This window comes from Athene cunicularia (genome assembly GCF_003259725.1).
Source record: "Athene cunicularia isolate RWA chromosome 12 unlocalized genomic scaffold, athCun1 chr12_part1, whole genome shotgun sequence".
NCBI lineage: Eukaryota > Metazoa > Chordata > Aves > Strigiformes > Strigidae > Athene > Athene cunicularia.
The window spans coordinates 20,449,745-20,469,005 of record NW_020799116.1 but is presented as its reverse complement, the minus strand read 5'-3'; the positions used below and the strand labels follow the sequence as shown (position 1 = coordinate 20,469,005).

General features: G+C 36.7%; 1 protein-coding gene across 1 annotated transcript in view; it reads right to left on the bottom strand.

Annotated features, from left to right (window-relative positions):
• The window catches only part of ATP2B2 (ATPase plasma membrane Ca2+ transporting 2), a 428,819-nt gene that overhangs the window by 106,278 nt on the left and 303,280 nt on the right, over window positions 1–19,261 (bottom strand). The window lies entirely within an intron of this gene.

Genomic DNA, 19,261 nt, shown 5'->3' with positions numbered 1-19,261 from the left:
AGGAACACGTTTAAAAATACTGAGATGAACTAAGTATATTAGTATTTAAATGTGATAATGAAATGTATTAGGGTACACTGAGTAAAAATAATAGCCTAATATTAATTCATCATTCTGCCTTACAGATAAATATAGTAGCATGCTTATAGAACTGCAAGTGTATTATTTTTATCACAAGCAAAACAGTATTAAAAAAATACATTCTATGTATTAATTCTGAAGTGTAAGTTCTCAATCACTTTATACACATCTGCTAAGTATTTATTTCAAAGTAATACGCAAAATTTAAATAGATTTCCCAGATAGCATTCACAAAATAAAACTAATAGAGTTCTCCTTGTCAATGAAATAAGATATAAAAAAGATAATTTATAACAGTGGACAGCAAAGTACACATACTAGAATCACACAATTCAGATATATCCCAACTGACAGGAGAGGAAAGAAATCCCAAACCCTCAGTCTGAATAATACAGCCTCCTCTCCTGAGTGACGAGGGAGAAAAGAAAGCTGAACTAGGAAGGTATTTGACATCACTTTGCATCTTATCCAGGTACCGGGGAGTTCAGCAACTTAGCAACCGTGTTGCTTCCATCCATGACTAAACTTTAATTTTGGTATATTTGTCACCTGTCACTAGAGGGAATTAACAAGCAATTTGATTTCTATTCTTAAGTTACAAAGATTTCCCTGTAACATAAGCATGATAATTCATTAACCAGCTGAGCAGGTACTCTGGCTTATGAACAGTAACAAAATTACCAAAAGTCAAGGGAAGAAAGATGAGACTGAACATCCACTAAGTGAACAGAAGAAAAATTAAAATAAGGGGAGTTTTTACCAATGTTCTCTGTAGTTTAAATTTAGACTTAACCTAACTGAAAGGCAAAGCATGCTCCCAAGAAAAGGGTCTTTCCTAGCATGGATGGCCTTAGACTGATGACCCACAGGAACCTTTATGTGCAGTACAAGAACCTTGCCAAAGAAACCATTTTTATAGCAATCAAGAAAGAAATTAAGTAACCTTTTGTAAATTCAGTACCTTAAACTACTTAAAACCAGTTGCAAAGGCAACTTACAAACGGTATCTGCGATTTCTTCCTTCAGCAGAACATTATTTTTGGGAGGAATAATGAACTTTGCTTTGTTTAACCTTTAGCATCTTAATTGGTCTATGTTAGATTTTAGATTCCTTTTCCAAATCAGTAGATTCACATTTGCCTTGTCGAATTAAGTGGTTTCCTAGTACATTGAATTCTGTTTTGGCAAATATAAGACAAGTTCACCATTCATTTTTCATTAGATGTGATTTACAATCAGGTATCATGAATATCCTGTTCTTTTTAACAGCATACTGCCTCTCCTGTTTCTCAAAAAAATAAACATGGCCTGGTCTAGCCACAGTCAAAGACTGATTTTATTTCTTTTTTAGATGGTTGAAACTTAGTCTAGCTCATACAAAATCCAAAAGGTGTTGTTGATCCCTCCGTCCATGTTAACTAACAGTAACATGCAGACTGAACCACAGAGGTGGGCAGCTCAGTTCTTCAGTGCTTTTAGGCATTTCCACTGGGGTGATATTTATTTACTTTTTTCTGCAGCATGCTTTCTTATGCTTTCACTGAAAATCTTTGATTTCTGCATATGGATTACTGATCATTTATACCTTGGTATCTTCTAAGAAATCACGAATTAACATTATGTAATACTTAATGTAAGTTTATAATTTGACCTGTATCTGCATACCCCCCAAAATCAGTCATTTGAAAGACACAAGCTGTGCTTTGTCCTTCATTATAAGGATGCTGTTATGGCTCCAGACATGTGTAAATTTTATAGTGATATTAGATGATTAGAATATCCTCTCTCTACAGCAGAAAGCTATCAGTTTTGAGAAAGCTATTATTCCAAAGAACCAGTAGGTCTGGTCAATGCCTCTGAGATGTGTGGGAGAAACAAAACCACAGCTAGTCAGTGCACTTGAACCCAGTGCTAACACACTGTGCTTTGAATAACGGAGTGTAATATTTCTACATCCCTTCACAACAAAAACAAAATTCTTGACTCAGTAAAAATGGATAAAAATAAAAATATTCACTGACGAGAAATGAAATTAATTTTCTATGTATGTGTTGTCAGGGCTGATCTCCGTGTTAATATAAACGCCACTCCTAGTATGTTCATATAATCAGAAACATTAGTCTAACATAGCATGCAAATAATACAAGATGTTATCATTAAGATGAAAGGAATTGTGTTTACCTGTCTCATAGATTATGCACAAAGAACATAATTCACTCTTCATGTTACAGCTGAAAAAATGTTTGTAAGTATGGAAGAAAATCTGAAGAAAACAGACTGAACTTAGATCAAGTTCTTGGAAAGTGTCCCTAAATTTCACAAGCTTCTGCACTGAATTAATGATTTTAACCTTAAAACCCTGAGAAAATTCTCCATAACACAATGGAAACAACAAAAGATCAATGCATTTTATTTACATTTCATTCAAACAGACAATTCTACATTCAGATGGAGAAAAGGTATTTGGAGGGGAGGAAGGAATTCTTGGAGTAAGAACCAGGAGTAGAGAAATTAACTGATAGACATGGTCAAAACCAGAAGTTAGTCTTTCAAATGGACGGAAGAGAGGGTGAGTTGCTTTATGGATTTTAGAATCCTTACCGGTCAAGATTCATTCTGGCTTCTATAAAACTGCAAGTGTTGCTTCTTACAGTGATCCATTGGTCCAGGTTATCTGACACACTAAGAGGGAAACTTACCATAGAGGTGGACAGGTAGCATGAAGCAGACAGCTCCCACTGTTTTTATTCAATATGACTCAGAGGTAAAACAGTCAACCAGGATATGGGAGACAAATCCTTTTTATTTTTCCCCCTCTCTCTCAAAGAATCAGAACTCAGGATGACAATTTTGAGGACCACAAAAAAGGTTTATATTATACAAATGGGAATCTTACTGCCCTGCCTGCAGGTGGGCCAACCATGTCCTCTCCTAAGCACCACGAACACATGTGCTCCTGCCTGCTCTAGCCAATTCCCTCATCTAATCCCACATGTTAGACAAATGGTGCTTCTAAGCTATGAGAAAAAAACAGTGCTTCATTATCAGTATGTTTCGGGTTAGGAGAAACCAGAATTTCAGCTATGTAAGGAGTCTGAACATAAAGAACTTCAAGTTCAAGAAGCAGCAGCTGAGCGAAGCTTCTGAATATCTAAGATTTGCAGGTAGATAATTCTGTGTAGATACTTCTAACAACAGCTCAGAAACGAAATTGCCTTTTTTGTGGATTTAGACTAATATAAATAAAACTAGGCTCTTTAAATGATTAATCAAGCCGATCACCAGATTTTCCCAAAATCTTGTCTTTGGTTTGTACAGTCCCTCAGAAATGAAACGGAATAGGAGTGCTAGATAAATTAATGCAAAATATGCACATCATTCTCATTATAGGAATAATCTCTAGCAACTTTGAGGAAGTAAATTCTTACAGTAGTAAGATATCAGAACAGATTTTTTTTAAACAGAGGCTTACAGACAAGTAGGATTTCAAAATGCAACCTACCCTTCAAGAGATGACCTGTCAGGAAACATTTTTTTGAACTATGTTGTGTTCTTGCTTCAAAACTATTTTAGAATTAGTTCCTTTTAATAGAAAAAATAAAAAATAAAAGAAAACATCTCCACTGGTGTAAGTTTGTAAAATTCTTTTTATATGCTTAAAGAAAAACAAATTTTCTTCTTTTTCTTCTGTCATTATATCACGCAGGATTTTCTAGAAATTCTATAGAGCCATATAAATGCACAGGAAGAAATGGTATGTATTCATAAGAGAAAAAAAAACCACATACTTATTAACTATATACTTACACTATCTGTCCTCCTTACTGTAGTACATAGAGTAACACAGTATCAACTTTACAGATAAGGGGGAAATAAGGAATATAAATAAGACACACGCAAGACGTAATAACAATATGCTTAAGTAGCAAAATATAAGTTAAAGCATCTCATGTTTATTAAGAATGTTCAAATAAGCTTTAAAAAATTGTGTTAAGGCATAAGATTGCAGTTATGCTTTCACAAGACAGTACTTGGTTCACAATGTTACCAAAAAATATGCCGGAGATTTTAGGGAAGAAGGCTGAAAGCATCACAAAAGAATTTTTAATATGCATATATAATTTGTGGTAGGGTTTTATTCCAAGACTCTGAATTGTAAAGTATTTGTTTTAAATTATATTTAACATAGGTCCTATCTGTTAGAAAATTCAATTTCAATTTCAAAAAAGTAAACAAGTTTTTAATATTAAGCTATTTTCTACCATAACTATGAACATATGCCATGTGTGTGTCATTCCCCAAAGTCTCATCATCATCATGAGACAGAAAATGAGTACTCAGTTTAAAACCGAAATTATGAAGTCAAAAATGTAAAGGGCTGTAACTCCTTTGACAAAAAGCAGATGAAGTCATAAAATGGATTAGTTTATTTGAAAGGAGTGTGCAGTTGGACAAAGGAGTGGGAGAACCTTGCCAGTGTGGCCCAAAGAACATTCAAAAATTTAAAAGGGGACTAATATGATTGTGTCCTCAAAACACCTCAAAAGTATATTACCAAAAACTTGCAGAAAGAGAACAAATTTTAAAAGCTTAAAATTTGACCAGAAAAAGGTCAGCAAAGACTACTGAAAAAGTTTTTTACAGAAGGAAGACGAAGGGAAGAGAGAATCCAAAAGTAAAGAGGATTCAGGATAGAAGAATGGGTAAGTAATTCAAATCAGCACACAGTCAGTCCACCTGAAGTCACAGCAACCTGGGTTCCATCAGACTGCAGACATCCCGGACACAAGAGCTACGGGCAACAAAACCCCACCAAGCACCTGGAGAGCTGGTCAGTAGTTCCAAATTTAGCCTGAGAAGCCTACTCTGTGTTAGCAATATTATAATTATATGTAAGGTTTTAGAAAGAAAAAACAAGAAAGCAAGGCATAGGATATTAAAAGGAAAGAGAACTGCATGATAGAAAAGACTTGAATACACTTGTGCCAAAAGGGGAAGGCGAGAAAGGAGAGGAGGATACACAAGAGCAGGTTAAAGCATTTCAGGAAGACAGTAAGCAAGAAACTTCACTGTAACTGGCAGGAGAAAACCATATGGTTTATGTTATTAAGAATTACAATTTAGTGGAAGCCAGAAAGGGAGAAACTAAAAAAAAAAAATAAAAAAAAAATAAAAAAAAAAAAAAAAAAAAAAAAAAAAAAAAAAAAAAAAGAAGAAAGGAAAAACCACAAATAGTCAGGATAGTTTACCAGGCTCATGTCCTGTTGGAAACTAGAATGCTTTTTTTTTAAGGTCGTAGACACTATTCCAATATACACGTTTCTCATAATATGAACCAAATCTGGGCAAATACGGAGAGAAGCATATAAGCATATAAGCACTGTGCAGCTAAAAAGACTATCTGTTTAAGATTCCTAATAGTTATGAGGAGACTCTTAAAGCTGCTTTGAATAGGATAACGGTTATAATTACAAACCATAGAGTCTTAAGCTGCAGCATGGTAATTTTTAAATCAGAAAAAGTGTATTTTTAAAAATCTGTGAACATCTGTATTCCTAAGTCCCAACCTACAGCACATACCTCTCAGCTACTCATTTCAACCTACACATTTCTATTTTTAAGCTGAGAATACCTTGTGGCATTTAATTCCCTAGGAAAATCTCATAACACCCCCAGAGGTAATTTTTTTAGTCAGTCAAACTGGTTTTGTCATCAGAAAGACAACAGTTCCCATGATAAAAACTTTTTATCTAATCACTTTCTGTAAAGACATTTTTCCTTAGCTGCAACTCCAGCACTGATGTTATTAAATCAAATCAAGCAGCTCTAAGTTATAGCTTTTTCATTACCAGAGCTGGGCTCTTGTTACTAACATCATAAGTGATGCTACTTATTTTATCAAACATATTCAGTTGGGCAGGAAAAGTATAACCAAAAATTATGCAATAAATATCATAAACTCACCTCCTTAACAAGATTTTTTTTAAGCTGTAACAGACACTGTAGTATTTATTTCTACAAATTCCTTGTTGTGTCATATCACTTGCTACAAAATTAGTCCAAAGAGTGATTGTCAATTCTGAAGTACCAATACTCCTTCCTATAATCCTCTGTCTGATGATCCAACATCAGATGTTGAATCACGCCCAGCAAAGGCACAGCACAAGGCAGTGAGGCCACAGGCTGGCAAAGCTCCAAGTGTCACTACAGAGCCACAGCTAACTGCAAAGGTGCAGAAATTACTAGAACTTCGAAAATTAAGTTTTCTATCTTTCTCTCATATTCTCCAAGGACTTAAGTCAACTGTGAATAACACTTTCTAGTTACTTGTAATAAATCAGACTGCATTCTCCAGAAACACATTCATTTCTGTGACCAGCCACACAGACGGGATTTACTAGCATGAGATGGTTATACTACACACATTTCAGGTTTACAGTGCTTGTTAATTCACTCAAAGTGATTTTTGGATATTTATTTGAAAATAATATTAGAATTCCTTGCTTTGTGATACATCAGTTAGTTATATAAGGATAGGGGAGGAAAGAGAAAAAAAAATAAAAAAAGATACTGTTCCTGTTGTTAGTTCTATAACTGTCGACTTTAGAGTTCAATATTAAATATTGACACATTTTTTACATATTCATGCAAGGAAACAAATTTGCAAGACCTGAAAAAATACATATATTCACACATTCCTCAGCCTGATCACAAACGTTTGTGAGCAGAGAAATGTTAATTATATACTCACTCAACTTCAAGATGCAATATGCCGAGCAAGATTCTTCTGACTGGCACCTCCAAGGAAATGCATTTTGTAAAGATCCGTCAAAAGGAATGGGTCCTAACTCCACCAAAGGCAATGGAAAGGAACAGGACCATACAACTATTTCTATAATATTTATGTTTAGTTTTGTTTCCTTTTGTTACCATGGGGAAAATAGAGAAAGGACAATATGGGAATTTCAATCACAAGGGAAAGCCTTGACATTTGATTGCTATAGTTTTACTGTATATTGCTCAGAGCTAAAAATGTCTGGTAAATATAGCCACATATTCAAAAGGTAAAACAGAGTTTCTGAATGTAAGAATCAGACCTTGGAAGTTGTTCTCTGTGTTTATTAGTAAGAGTTCATTGCAGTTACTCAACAATGCTTGCAAGGTCATATCCTAGCTGCGTTTTACTTACAGAATAAATACTTCCGGAGAATCACTTCCTGGAAAGTATGTGAAAAGATTTTATATTTCATCCCAAAGTTCTAAATCTCGTTACCTCATATCCCCAGTTAAAAGTTAAGTAGTGCTCGGCAACTAGTGAGCAATATCTAAAAGCAACCCAGTTTTGTCAACGACCTACACACCTCTAATGAAGGTGAGGCGTCTACGGGACTTAATTTTTTGCAGTCCAAGACAGACTTGTAGAAATCAGCTGTAGGTCACTTTACATTATGAAACAATTATTTAATTTGCAGGTCTCATATGACACAATGTGCACATTTTGCACTTAATGCACTTAAATTCTTAATGTGTTGTACTGAAGCCAGCTCAAGTCTCAAACTTATGTCATTCATCTGTATCGCTGACATCCAGTAACGAATTTGCTCTCTAAGCACACTTTGTGCTGGCGAACAGTACAGAACTGTTTTGATACAGTTGAGCAAAACCAGAGTGAAACCATTCTTCAGACAAATAGTTGGCTCCCGAAAACTGATGTTCCATTTCATCCAATCTGTATTTTAGAAGTGAGACGTTTGCTTTTTTCTGAGTCCATGATGCACACAGTATCATTTCCATACATTTAGAGTTAACTGTTCTGGGGCAAAGCAGGATACCTAAATCAGGCTTTTCTTGCCAACTATGAGAATCTGTGTATAAACCTGTGTTTGTTTTCTTGTTGCTTCTTACAGAGATACCAAATGCATGATATTTCTGGATCTGTATTTCCAGATTTCCATATAGCGACAAAAGCATCAACTGACACAAAAAAAACAAACCACTACTCGATGAGCAGAACCACATTTGTATCTCATTCAAAAGGAGATGGGTTCAAAGGAAACAGGGGAAAGAGAGTCTGAAAGACAGACAGACAGACTGTATACCTAGCCAGAAAAGTAGGAAGATAAGAATCAAGATGTCTGTAATAGGAAAGCTTCAGAAAAGAGAATATCTACTAAACAAAATTTGAATGCAGTCTTGAATAATCTACAAGTAGGCCATTTGTAAGCATTTTAGAATATGGTAAAAACCAGCATAGTCTCTCATAAAACAATCAATGAAAAGTATTTTCATCAAAACACTTAGAAAAGAGCAATTATGTTCACTTAATTATCTTTTAAGTAAATATATTTGCTCTGCAACCCAGTAAGAATTTTCAAAACAAGTGTTTTCAAACATCATTGAAAATCCTTACTCCATAATAATAAATAATCATAAACAGCTTCACAGGCATTACTAAATGTATGAGATAGTAAAAGCTTTTTCCAAAAAGACAAAATAAGGAAATTAAATAATCATTTTTTTCCTAAATTCTGTAAATAATTAATTATTTAGGGTATAACTGAGAGAAGTAAAGACTGTCAGTCAAAAACTAAGGTTCCCAATATAGGATAATATATTCCACAGAGTCAGAGCTTTGTCTACGCTGGGAAGGCTGTGCTGGGATAACTGTAACAAGGACCTTCTCTAGTAAAGATGTAGCTTACAAAGACCTTGTATATCTCTTAGTATAACCTATAACTATTCCACAAATAAATGTATGCTTATTAATTTCTCTATAAAGATACTGGAAAAAAAAATATATATAAAAAATACTTACATTTGTAATAGAAAAATTCTTTATAACATAACTTCTCATGTCAGTACAAATATCAATGTCCACAATAAAATTTCTGCTTAAGGTTGAAGGTTTCTCTGAATTAATCCAGCACATATAAAAATGGAGTTACAAAATTATCCAAATTTAAGGCATTGTTCCAAGAATGCAGACCAGGTATACATGGTCTTAACCTTAAACACTCTTGCTCAATCATTCAGTTTAGGTCTTTTTCTCAGCGTTTGCAATGGAAAAAAAGTTGGCAGACCTTGGTTCCATTCCAATGCAGAATAGAAATACTTATCAATACTTTGCTGTGAAATTTTATTTAGTGGCCAACCTTGATGCCTCCAGTTAGGGTTTCTGATGATAACTCAACTGATTTCACTACATCAGAAAGGTTTTTAAGTTTAGACTGCACCAACAACAGAGCAAACCAATTTACAGCAATGAAGAACCCATAGTGCCAATAAGGGATTCCCTTTGGATGGCATTATTCAAACGTCAGAACTACGACAAAACTGAATGTAAAAGACAAACTCAAAGATACATGTACTAAATTGAATTAACAATGCAGGAAACTATGATCTCAGAGAACAGCATGACTTTTGAATCACTTAACTGGAATTCTAATATAAATGGCTTTGGCTGATTCAGAGTAAAATAAAGAGGGAAGAGAATGCCTTTTTTCATGATTTCATGACCACACTTGGAATAGGCTATTGTGCCAATCCAAACAAAACATTATGAACAAAACTGATAGGAAGAAATTGGAATTTCTGTTAGATTGATATAGGCAGTGAATTAGCTGTCCATATCTTGACACTTATTCACTTGGATAAGGTTAATTATGTTTCATTTAGAATTCTAACCTTGCTACTAAAAAATGTGCATAGGGAACATTGCAGTTACTGAGTTAAAGTTGTCTTAGAAGAGCCTTATTAAACACAAATGACCTCTTTAGGTCCTAAACTCACAGCTGAAGAAAAAAATATTTTATAATCTCAAGAATACAGTTAATGTTCCAACTATTCAGGTACTCTGTACAAACATGGTAGAAAGCAGATAAAGCTGCAGTTGCTTAAGTTAGTTTCTAAAAACAGGACGAATGCTCCAGTTTCTCCTGTACCAATCTCTGACAATTTCCAGTACTTCCTAAATACACCTGGATGGAGATGTGAACACTTCCCGCATTGGGTTTGCACGGCAAGGGGGTGGGGGGTGTTACAGGGGTGGTTTCTGTGAGAAGCTGCTGGAAGCTTCCCCCACGTCTGACAGAGCCAACGCCAGCCCGCTCCAAGACGGATCTGCTGCTGGCCAAGGCCGAGCCCATCAGTGAGGGTGGTAGCACCTCTGGGATAACAGAATTAAGGAAGAAGACAAAACTGCACAACTGCAGCCAGAGCAAAGTGAGAATATGTGAGAGAAACTCCACAGACACTGAGGTCAGTGAAGAAGGAGGGGGAGGAGGTGCTCCAGGTGCCAGAGGAGAGATTCCCTGCAGCCCGTGATGAGAGGACAGGCTGTCCCCTGCACCCATGGGGGTCACCGCTGGAGCAGATCTCCACCTGCAGCCCAGGGAGGGCCCCACACCGGAGCAGGAGGATGCCCAAAGGATGCTGTGACCCTGTGGGGAGCCCACGCTAGAGCAGGCTCCTGGCAGGACCTGTGGCCCTGTGGAGACAGAAGCCCACGCTGGAGCAGGTTTGCTGGCAGGACTTGTGACCCCATGGGGGACCCATGCTGGGGCAGTTCATGGAGAGCTGCAGCCTGTAGGAAGGACTCACACTGGAGAAGTTCATGGAGGACTGTCTCACATGGGAGGGACCCCACACTGGAGCAGGGGAGGAGTGTGAGGAGTCCTCCCCCTGAGGAGGATGGAGCAGCAGAGACAACATGTGATGAACTGACCACAACCCCCATTCCCATCCCCCTGTGCTGCTGGGAGGGAGGGGGTAGAGAAATCGGGAGTGAAGTTGAGCCGGGAAGAAGGGAGGGGTGGGGGGAAGGTGGTTTTAAGATGTGTGTTTATTTCTCATTATCCTACTTTGATGTGACTGGTAATAAATTAAACTAATTTCCCCAAGTCAAGTCTGTTTTGCCCGTGATGGCAATTGGTGGATGATCTCTGTCCTTGATCCACAAGCCTTTCATTACATTTTCTCTCCCCTGTCCAGCTTAGTGATAAAGCAGCCTTGGTAGGCACCTGGTGACCAGCCAGGGTCAAGCCACCACAATTCCTCAGCTACCACTCCTAATGCAGATCCTGAAACACAGAAAGCCATGAAAATAAATGCATGCTTAACAGCAAACTGGCTATCATCAAAGCACTTGACTTTAAACAGACCTAAGAAAAACATTTAAAATTAACACAGACCAACAAATATTTCATGATATATAATCAGATTGAGAGCTGTCTTTCTTCCATTTCATCCACTAAATCTTTATAAACAAAGCCTATTCTCTTTCTGTCTGAAGCAGAATGATCAGAAGAGCAAATTACTGAAGAAAGCTTTTTAGGGTGGCATCTGCCTGAGTAATGGATGCTTGTACCGTTCCATCATTCTTTGATTGTGTTTTAATATAACCAAAATGAACTTGCTTCTAAAACTATTCCCTTTTTTCTTTTTCCTTTTTTTTTTTTCTGTGCTTTAAAACAAGATGTTCTAACCAAGATGATTTTAGAGAAAGGCTGTATTTAACAAAAACACTACCAAAAATTTGCAAGATGGTTATTTTAAAAAACAGCCAACTTTGCCTGGAAATCTTGACAGGCATTTCACTGGAGCTTCTAAAAATCTCAGACTGAAGCACAGGATGAAGTTATGATTGATGACTGATACACTTCATACATCTAGACCACTTAAAGAGTAATTGTCAACTTCTTTGAACCTACAAGCCCTGCAGAGAGAGGTTTCTAAGAATAGGTTACTGATTTTAACAGGCCCCTTCAAAGTAATACATGGATTCTCAGAGGTCCACAGAGCACTGCTTGAAAGCCACTGATTAAGAAAATTTGCAGCTGAGTAGCTTAAGCAACCTAACACAGCTAGGATACTGAAAAACAGAAAATTAAACCAGTGCTCTTTTGAGCTTAAGCTATGGCAATGTGCTCTAGAGCCAGTTCTTGAAACACCTCAGCCTCTTTTGATGCTGTTATTCCCTCACTCATCAGTCATATTCATGAGAACACGACAACCATGTTGAAAAAATATATGGAAGATTTATAAGTCTCAGCCACAAAACCAGCTCATAAATGGCAGTGTTTATTACTTTCATTAAATTTCTCATCTTCGTTATTTTGTGCTGTAAAGCTTTAATAGGTGAAAAATCATGTCACTAAAAGATTAAACATCGTGCACCAGAAGGCACTAAAAAGTTCCATCAATGCAAGCAAATAGTGTGGCCCTATAAAAGTGGTTTTACAGTGCAAATCTATGTACTAAGGAAACATGTTTCTGAAACATATTTTTCAGTTCAGTTTCATCCTAAAGGATGGGATGAAAACCCATCTGAATGCACATTCAGTCTGAGCACTCCCTGAAAACATCCTGTAATGTGAACCAAAGCATATTGAGTACAAACAGATGTAATTTCTGAAGTATACTCTGGATCCAAACTAAAATGTTAATGTGGATACATCCACAGCAAGCTAAAGCTGCGTGTAATTAAGATAACCTGCATTTAGAACATACATTCCATATATTCTGCATAATAATTTTGGTTTCATCTAGTTTTTAAGATTCTAAAAGCTTATGCATACTTAACTGAAACAAGATGAGCAGCATATCCTAGAGAGAAAAGGCAGAACTCCTTATGCAGTAACAGTAATAAATTGGAATAGGTTGTTTAAAAGGTTACTTTTCTGACAGAAGGTATGTGTATTCATAAATTAAAATATGCATATATATATATATATATATATATTAACACACACATGGATGGGCACACAGATACACATACTTAAAAAGTAGTATAATTTGGTGCCGTTACACCTAGTAGTAACTCTGCTTCATTAGATGTAATAGATGTGGACTGTAATACCACGCGCTTGTCTGTGCTCTATTCCTGACAGTGGAGTTCGACAGGGTGGGGGCTTGTTCTAGTGTCTGATAAAGCTTTAAAAAAAAAAAAACAAACCCTGATGTGCATCTCCACAGATCTGAAGTTGAGAGATTTTAATATTCCTTTTGCCAGGCCCCAATTCAATACCTGATTACACATGTGTGTGCATATACTGCATGCTGAGGATTAGATGTTTTGTCTCAAAGGCCTGTTACTGCTACTGGTTTTTCAAAAACAACGAAGCAAAGCGCTATACATCTGCCTTGTCATCACAGTTTTTGTGTTCAGAAAGGCATACCTGTTTTGCTTCAGTCATCTGTGCTTAAACATTTTTTTCCAGATAATAATTTTCCATTCTAACTCAAACCCAACAACAGACATGATCCATAAGCACAGGCAGACTTTGGGTTTTCACACAGTTTATTTGAACTTATGCAGACCAGTTGGCAAACAGCACCCTCCTTTGAAACTGTAAAACAATCCTATAACCCAATCCAAAAATACTTTGGATTAAAAGATGTCACATCATAAACAGATTTTGCAAATTTGAAAAATACTTGACATTTTAATGCTGCTAAATCAGAACTGATTTTTAATCCACAATCAAATAAGAAAACACACCGTGTTCCTTTATTTCATAGTGTTTTCTTTTATAAACTATTAATGTTAACTTTTGACAATAAAGTTGTTTTCAGAGCTTTTGGATTTTCACTGGTTTGGGCCAATTTTGATTTATTTTTTTTTTTTAAACACAAGGCAAATAATTTTAAGATAATATTTTGGCTCCCTTTGTCAAATTCAGTGTAATACTCATATTCCTCTGTATTATTGACGTTCAAATTTCAAATTCCTATTGAAAAATCTGGGTAAGTTCCCTTAAAGAGCTATACATTGGTATTTATAATCAAGCTGTCTTCAAGTAGACAAAATATGGCTGGAAATATAATATGGCAAATTGGTCTTCACATCCATGTGAAAATATAACAAGGTGGTGATGTGTTTAAATTCTTACAAGAGACATTTAGGTTACACACCATGACTAACTGTCTCACTGCATGGACACTTAGACAAATTATCAATGAAAGACAGAATTTCTATCACTGGAACCTTTTAAAAATAAGTATGGTAAATTTCTGTCAAGAATGGCTTAAGTATTGTTGATAGTGGTTTTGAGTATGGGGACAGACTAAATGACCTCCAAGATCCCCCTCAAGTATATTTTCTCATATCCTCCCTCTTTTTGTTTCCCTTTGGATGCTGTCATCAGGCTGTGGATTAACCAGGCCAGGGAGAAACGGAGACTGGAGTGCTCTCTGATTTACATATCCAGCACGTGTCTCAGCACTGCACTCCTAATATAGGGAGTGCTGGGGAGCTTAAAGTAAATACAGCTTTGCAGCTCTGCACAGGATGAAAAAAAAGGCCAGCAAGGCTTGTTCTCTCTATTGCAGTCACAGTCCTTTTGGCTCTTGCTGGGTGTGGGGGACAATGCTCAGAGGATGGTCAGCAGTCCCCGTCTGCAGGCTGCACAGCACCTCTGTACGAACCCACAGAGCCAGCCAAAATGATGCAATCTCCCCAAATCCACAGAACCAGCCAGCACGAACCTGCATAAACAGGCCAGCATAGCCAGGTTTATTTCTCCCCTAGCACAATCCTGCAGAGAAGCACAGGGGGCGGCTGCTGTGGCGCTCCCAGAGATGCCATGCTCTCCCCAGCAGGCTCAGCTTGAGCAGAGGGGTACAAAAGGCCAGAGAGGCTCTGCAGGTTCAGTTCACGTCCTGACAGGTTTGTCAGGCACAGCTGAACACCAAGAGCCAGGCTCCATGTGGCTCCACAAACAAGCACCAGACCAGCCTTACATCATGCTCTCCGTGACCCCATACCATCCAGGACTCAGCAATTCATGCAGTATATCAGCCCTAAACCTAAATTCGTCCCATCTTCAGCATCTAGAAAACAACATAAAAGCAAAAAAGTTTCAAAAATTAAATAGTGTATCCAGAAAATGACAACTCAAATGTGTACAATTTTCTCCTCACAAAAACAGCAAGATAACGTGCATGCATGAGAGTTTGACATGTGTAATAGCTGGACACTCCAACCTGTTCTGTTCTCTGCTCATGGATTTTTAGACCTTGCACTGAAGTATGATTTACTGTAAAAAAATCAAAAGTGACACACTTTCTTAAGCAAATTCTTAAAGGAACTAAATTTACTTAACAAAACAGATTGGACTAATGTCACTAGAAGCCATACGCTGCTTCACCTCATCCTAGCTTTGGGAGGAAGGAGGTTAAATGGTGGGGTTCTGGCAGAACAAACTGTTTTTAAGAGGGCAAATACTTGCATTTCTCCTATTTTTTCTCCCATTTTCCAGGATGCCAACTGCTTCATCCCTTGTACTGACAGACGGTTCACACTGGTTTAAAAAATCCTTTGAGAATCTCATGGTTTAATTTTTGTGAATAATGACGTAAGCATCTGAGTGTGTGAAACAACACTTCTCAGAAGTTGTGTTTTGATAACCCTGAAATTAATCCATACTTCGAGATTAATCTATTTTACATAAAAATGCTATTTTCTAATAGCTGCGCTTCTCAGCTTTTCTTGTGAATTTGCCTCCTTGGGCAGCACAATAAGAACCTCTAGTGCAGTGACAGCTGGATCAGTGTTATTTGTTTGGCAACAAAGATGATAAAGAATTCCTGTTAGGACATATCAGTTTTTAAGGCTGCATGGCCTTTATAACCTCTTATATACTACTTGTTTTTCCACTGATTCTTCACTGCCTGAAGAACATTATGTAATACACTCTATATAAGACTTACAGAATAACATCCACACTTCAGTATTTTATAGTCAACACAAAGGCATTTGAAAGCACTCTGAGCCAAATGGGCCTGTGTATGGGATTCCAAATCCATTCTAATTAAGGGCTAAAATAAAATTAAGTTAGAACTAAAACCCTCTGAAGAAGTACCTGGATTGGTGTAAGATTATGTTGGTTGACAGTCCTGCAAAATTAAAACCAGTGCTTCCAGACTGCAAATAGTACAGATAAAGAACTTGGAAACGGCAGCTAGATCTCCCTGCGGTGCCAACGGGTGATTAGCTGACGCTGACAGTGAGGATTACAAGGCAGTTCAGCTGTTCCCTTGACCTTCTGAGACATACAAGAGATTTTAAGATGTTTGCTAATTATTGTTGCTTTCAGCACGTGCAACAGAATTCCAAAAATATTTTAAGTAATTTTTCAGAGATGCTGGGTTGGGTTCCTTTTTTACTGACATAGTTCATGAAGTAGGGTGGAAGTTAAGATTCAAATCACTGCAAAGGATTCAAATTTAAAAGGCTTAACATTTTCTACACTATATTTTGCAATATGGAAAGGACTTAAAGAGATAACGGGTTCTCACAGTGTACCAAAAATTTTTAAAATATAAAGTGCACACACACAAGTTGTGGAATTGTTTTTTCACCTTAAAGTTGGCTTCATAACTGGGAGGGCCACCGAAAGACTCACAGTTGTTTATTGCTATGTACTTCTAAAATTTTAGGAGATTTATAAAATATCATTAATGTTAGCCTTACAATCTAGATTTTTATGCTGTCTACATTTATGTATTTTTAATGCAATCTACGTTATCACATGTAAAATGCTTTTTTAAAAAAAAGATTACAATCTAAAACTGCCACAAGGAATAGAGAATCAACTTTGTTCAGCTGACTCACTTCTGACATTTCTGATTCTTTCACTCATTAATCAAATATATTAAGTACATATTAACGAAATCCAAGAAGACAGATTTTTATAGACAGGGAGACATATGCAACACATTCCTGTGGAAATCTTTGTGTCCTAGGATCTGAAACTGGCCCTGCAAGGCTCTCAGTATGTAAAAGTCTGGCAAAGGACTTAAAAAATTAATGGGCTTCATTAACCATGTGAGTAGCATTGCTAAGGAAAATATATGCTGAAATCCTGGATGTGGATTGTATGGGTAAAGACAAGGTAAAAACTGGTAAATGCTGCATTAAAACATTTATTTTAGATTCCATTTTATACTCATTGCATCTCACTAGGAAGTAAATGAACTGAATTTATCAGAGGATGGCTCAAGATTTTCATGTGGTCATTTATCTGAGGTTATTTTTAATTAAGTTTAATTAAATTGGGTTAAAGTTCCTCATTAATTAGTGAGTTTACTTTCTCTAACTTTTTTTAAACACCTGTTTATCCCCCAGGGTCATTTAAGCAAAAGGGGCACACAAGTGTTTCTCATTTAAATGAAATCTTGAGCCATGCATAGATTTGCTAGTATTCATTTCTAGTGTTAAGGTAATACAAATGATCAATATTAATAAAAACAATATGTTTTCATGTGTCAGGAACTGATTGTATTCTACTGCAGAATTTAATAATACCGAGTACCATTTCCAAGACCAGATGCGATGGTAGTGCTCCTGCAGAGCTAATCCTGCTATTCATTTTATATCCAATGTTTGCTTCCTGCCCAAATGACACCTGTGTGTTTCTCCTGCGCCAATATGTGTTTGCGTACACAAGAATCTATTTCAAGGTTTCCCCAGCAGGCATTTTGTATATTTATACAATTTAAGAATAAGCTGATTTCATCAGAAAAATGTAAGATTTCTAGAATCCCCAGAGAAAAACAGATCAATCTACTAAAACATTACACTTCTTGGAAAGAGAATACAAGCAGTTTATGATCTGGGCAATAACTCTAAAAAAGAAAAACATTTTTGTGAGAGTGGGAAGAAAATTGTTGAGAACTGGATACTGAAGGAATGAGAGACTCCGAACAGCAGCTACCCGAGAATACTAAAATAAAGGTAGTTGTGTCATAACTATTGGTAAAGAAACAGAAGGGAAAAAAATCATACATTAAAAACTGGGGAAAAGAGAAGAATTTTATCAAATCTAAGGTCAAGCTGTCCCATCATACATGGCCACACAGAAAGGGTCTTTTTCCTTCCTGTCCCACCTTGCCTGTATTCCAGAGACTGCCCAGCTCTCCCCGCAAGCCCAACATTCATCCTCATGGGGAAGCAGGAAAGTGATGCACTGCTTCCCTTCCAAACAGAAAGGGAATGCACATCTCTTGCATACCAATAAATTGAAGAAATTAACCTCTAGCAGTTGTCCACAGGGCAATGCAGCTGTAAGCCATTATTTCTTGTGATGGTGCCAAGGTTGGGTTTGGGTTTTGTTTGGTTGGTTTCTTCCCCCCCTCCCTATTGTCCCTTATTCTTAACATGCAGCTTGCTGGACTGTGGTGGTGATTGGTATCTGCAGATTCAGCATGGCAGGCTGGGATTTCGAATTGCCTTCTCCAATGGAGGGAAAATTTCTCTATATGCAGAGAAATGTATACAAGAGCAGAAGACAAGACCTGCAAGTGAATCTGAAGATAACAACAAACTGGTATAGGATTTTGGCTGATTTGCAAAGATAGGCAATGGGGGATAGGAATTAACTACCCTTGGGTAAAATTAAAAAACAAAAAACAAAAAACAAACAAACAAAAAAAACCACAAAACCAATTTATGGAAAAGGTTCAAAGCTGGGTGAGAAACTTCAGCTGCTTATATACACAAATACAGAACAATTAACAAATTTGTTAACATGACCTTAGAGCTAAATTAGCAAGGTGGTATTTCTTATTTTGCCCTGGATGCAGGGAAATGCTTCAATGTCTGATGTATATTATTACAGTAAAATTCCCTTTAGTAGCCTATATATCATGTGAAAAGCAATAAAACTACAAACCAATCTAAGGAAAGCTGAGAACTGGAATCACAAAAAGATACTGCCCATAATAACAACAAAATTTTGAAACTTTTCTTAATCAGGTGTTATTACATTTTTTTTTTTCAATCCAAGAGATAACACCCATAACAAATGCTGGGGAACTGAGACAGACAACCGATCTTTACAACACAACGTTGTACTCTAGTCTAGCTGAAACCCAGCAGACAGCATATTGCAGCCAGTCTGCTCCAGCTGAATTTGCATCAAGGGTAGGGAACTTGCAAGGAGGAGGATTGGACTGACCCAAATCAACAAAAGTATTTTTTTAAAAATTATACACCAATACAGACTAAGGACTGGACAGAAATTCACACTAGTTGGTATTAAATTCAGCGCTTTCACTCCTAAGAAAGAGAAGCTTGTTGTCAGAGCTTTATATATTTATTTTATATATATATATATATATATTCTTTTAAAAATATATTTTATATATATACAAAAATTGGCCTGTGAATTGTGTGTGTACC